General features: G+C 43.1%; 1 pseudogene; it reads right to left on the bottom strand.

Moving 5' to 3' along the window:
- Nucleotides 1-3,055: 3,055 nt before the first annotated feature.
- LOC116085222 overlaps nt 3,056-4,058 on the bottom strand; it is a 4,671-nt pseudogene continuing 3,668 nt past the window's right edge.

Genomic DNA, 4,058 nt, shown 5'->3' with positions numbered 1-4,058 from the left:
CTATCCAGCAACACGTGGCTTGAGATCCAGCTTGGAGATTCCAGGCAATGGTTCTGACCAAAGTCCATCTCTTGGTTAGTATTTAATATTTAATAAAGCTTACTTGAAATTTGGCCCAAAATTGTAGAGTTCGTTTTTCTGGCAAATGTCAAGATGAAAAATACCTTTTGATCATACTTAAAATTTCAGCACAAGCAAGTTAAGTGCTCTTGACTAAGCCTAGTTTTGTTCTTCCCAGAGCTAGGAAAAAAGAAAGTTGGGAGTCTTCACTCTCTTCTATACCTACTATCCTTAGGTTTGGTCTTCTCATTGTGTCCTGGATTTCCTGGATGCTTTCTGCTTTTTCTGTTTTGTTTGACTGTTGTGTCAATGTTTTCTATGGTGTCTTCTGCCCCTGAGATTCTCTCTTCTATCTCTTGTATTCTGTTGGTGATGCTTGCATCTATGACTCCTGATCTCTTTCTTAGCTTTTCTAACTCCAGGGTTGTCTCTCTTTCTGATTTCTCTATTGTTTCTATTTCCATTTTTAGTTTCTGGATGGTTTTGCTCATTTCCTTCACCTGTTTGTGTTTTCCTGTAATTCTTTAAGGGATTTTGTGTTTCCTCTTTAAGGGCTTCTAGCTGTTTACCTGTGATCTCTTGTATTTCTTTAAGGGAGTTATTTATGACCTTCTTAATGTCCTCTATCATCATTATGAGATGTGATTTCAGATCAGAATCTTGCTTTTCTGGTATGATGGTATATCCAGGACTTGCTATGGTGGGAGAATTCAGTTTTGATGATGCCAAGTAACCTTGGGTTGTGTTGCTTATGTTCTCACACTTGCTTCCCGCCATCTGGTTATCTCTAGTGCTACCTGCCCTGGCTAAATCTGACAGGAGCCTGTCCTTCCTGTGATCCTGGTTGTGTCAGAACTCCTCAGAATCAAGCTGTCTCTGTGATCCTATGATTCTGGGATCCTGTGAGTCTGTGATCCTAGGCAAGTTAGAGGTCCTCTGGGTGTTATGGGACTCACTTTGGACTTTGTGACCAAGTTCTCCTTAAGGTACTGACCCAGACAGACCAGAAGGAACTCATGCCACTAGTCTGGCAGAGATCCTGCGTGCCTGGGTCCCACTGATCCCAGTTCCTCCCAGTGTTGGGACAGATGTTTTGTTCCCCTCACTTCTTATCCTATGATCCTGGCCATGTTAGTGTGACTGGGAGTGGAGTCTTCTCTGGTTTTTGTGGGACTAGCTGCTGAATTTGTGCCCAAGGTTTGCTCCAGGGCTACTTTTCTAATGAGAGACATTTGAAAAGCCTCTACCTGTTTTCTGAAGTAATGATGGCTCTTCCTGTGCTGAGCATGTACCTGCAGCCCACTTCTCAAGCCCTTCCTAAATCTGAATACACAGGAAACCTGGGCTTACCCGGGTACCATAGCTTGAGCACAGGGAAATCAGGGTTTGGTGGTTTTGCATTTAACAATTGTTTTCTAAGTAAAATACCTACGCATGTGTTCATAAACCTTTGCTAACAGGACGTTACCTACTGAGCCTGTGCATCTGACAGCACCCAGCAAACTAGATTTATACATGGCTTTTATACTTGAAACAAATCTGGTTGAAGAATGGAAAGAAATGTTATCTATAACTTCCTTAAAATCCCACAGTTGTCAAATGTCACTCAATTAAAGTAAAAGGTTAATGAGAGAATAATGTAAAAGAGACAAGCTTTAACATTTTAAGTAATATAGCTATGACAAAGGAATGTCTTGGGAGTATCCATGAAAATTAATCCTTGCTTACTACCAGAGAGAGACACTAATGGATAAAAAGGAAAGTTTGAGGGGCTATGAGAAGGGGAAGAAACCTCTTCCTTGGCAGTCTGGAAGGAAATATTTCACCATCATTAACAGCTGCTTAAGGCCTTCACCCCTTGCCAGTAGTAAGCCTGCACTTGTCAAGAGTGAAGAAGAAGCCTTCTTTTCAAGGAGATGTGCACTAAACCCCTTGTGCAACCCTGGTGGTTCTTGATTCTACCTTTGCAATTATAATTCCATCTAAGACATTCCCTGAGTCACCCTATGATCCCACCTATCAAAAGATAAAACGGGAGTCCGGGGGTGGCTCAGCGCTTAGGAACACTTGCTCTTCTTGCAGAGGACCTGGGTTTGGATCCCAGTATTCACCCTGACCATCTGTAACTCAAGTTCCAGGGGACCCAACACCTCTTCTGACCTCCCTGGGTACCAGGCACACATGTGGTGTGCATACATACATACAGACAGACAAAATACATATAATAAAACAGAATGTGCATAAAATAAAATAAGTAATATTTTAACAGAGGGAAAGAAACAATGAGCAATGTCCTTACTACCTTTTAATGTGTGGCTTGAGAGGCCCTGTGCATATGACCAATATTAAGGCAATAAATGACTCTCTGTTGGGGAGCCCATACCCACATTTGGGTATGCTTCTCTCACAACCTTTCTGTTGATAGCTTATGTCAGAATTATCACTAATAAAAGTCTCCAAATCTGCTTCATGCAGGCTAGTCTTGAATTTTTTTTCTCTGTGAACCTATGAATCTGGTTTGGCCAGTGTTGAGGTCCTTAAAAAAATTACGGGGATGCATTAGGTTGCTGGGGATGACAGCCTGAAGCTGGGGCTGTCCCCTGGGTGCGGACAGTCTCAGGCCGTAGGGGAGGAGCAGGCAGGGAGGATATTGCTGGTTTGCTGGCTCTTGATCCTAAACTCCTTTCCAAAGGGCTCCTATAGTGACCTATTCCTTAATAGACAACTTGGCTCTTTTGAAAATTCCCTATCCTGTCTGTAAATCAACTTATCGTTAGCACCATAGAAAGATGAAATCTACCTTCCCGTTGACTAACCGATAAGGAAGAGCATCTCTCTGTGTACCAGCCCCTTTCCCCTGGGGACCAGCAAGGAGAGAAAACAGGAAAAGCTAAATTTCCTGGGAACTGGTGATTTTCCAGACTGACTCTTAATGGCTTTTGAGACATCCTTATTTCTGTGTATTGTAAATCAGGAGAAGCATGTTTCAGATAATTCATTTTTCTGGCCCTTGACAGTGAAGGCTGGAACCAGTGTTCTGGGCTATGAGGGGAGATAAAAACAAAAGAGAGCTAGGTCTGCGCCAGGGGCCTGCTGACTACGGATTGATAACTTTTCTCATTCAAGTGGATGGGAAAGCCTTTCTCACATGCAATAATAATACGTCTGTACCCTTTAGAGGCTAGGTACCGGCAGGGAGGCCGTTGAGACCCTCCGTGGTGCGTGCAAGTGGTGACCTGGAAGGGAGCATTGCTTATTTTTAAGTTTACTTTGTAAGGGCTTCCATCCTTTCCACAGACGGCCTTGATGTTCTTGTCCGTGTTGCTATGAATAAAGGTGTTGGTCTCTTTGCATGGTTTGGTTAGGCCTCTTTTCTTCATCATACTTTCGCAGTATTTGTCGTTCCGGCCATTTGGCTCGGCATCGTAGTGCTGAGTCAGGAATTTTTTGTACCTGGAATCATCCTGAGCCAGAGTTGGAAGGGTCGCAACCAGACCCAGTACGAAGACCAACAACAAAAGGCCTGGGCTCATTGCCATCTTTTCCAACAGAGATTCCTGCCAAGGGCAAAAGAGCAGGAGTGGTCAGACCACAGAACCACATTCTAACTTAGACTAGGTGGGTGGAGACTTTCCTCTCTGAAAGAACATGATAGAGCAGTTGTCCTCAGCTACCCAATTCCACCTTTGCCTTGGCCTTCCTAACTCACTCCACGGCACAGCCATGTTCCTCTATTCTTTAGGATCACCATCATCCATAGCAGAACAGAATCTATTTATAGTCTTAATTCACTGGTTACTTAACTTGAAAACAAACATTACCAAAATCCCTATTGGGTCCAGAAACTGTGCTAAATCCTAGGGCACAAAGACCTTTAAGATATACCCAGGTCAGGTACAGTATGTGTCTGTAAGGTCCAGCTATTTAGGAAGCAGAGACAGGAAGATTGCTTGAATCCTGGAGTTCCACACTAGATTGATATCTTTTTTTTTTTTTAT

The sequence above is a fragment of the Mastomys coucha genome, unplaced genomic scaffold (assembly GCF_008632895.1).
Source record: "Mastomys coucha isolate ucsf_1 unplaced genomic scaffold, UCSF_Mcou_1 pScaffold9, whole genome shotgun sequence".
Classification (NCBI taxonomy): domain Eukaryota; kingdom Metazoa; phylum Chordata; class Mammalia; order Rodentia; family Muridae; genus Mastomys; species Mastomys coucha.
This window is presented reverse-complemented; position numbering and strand designations above follow the sequence as displayed.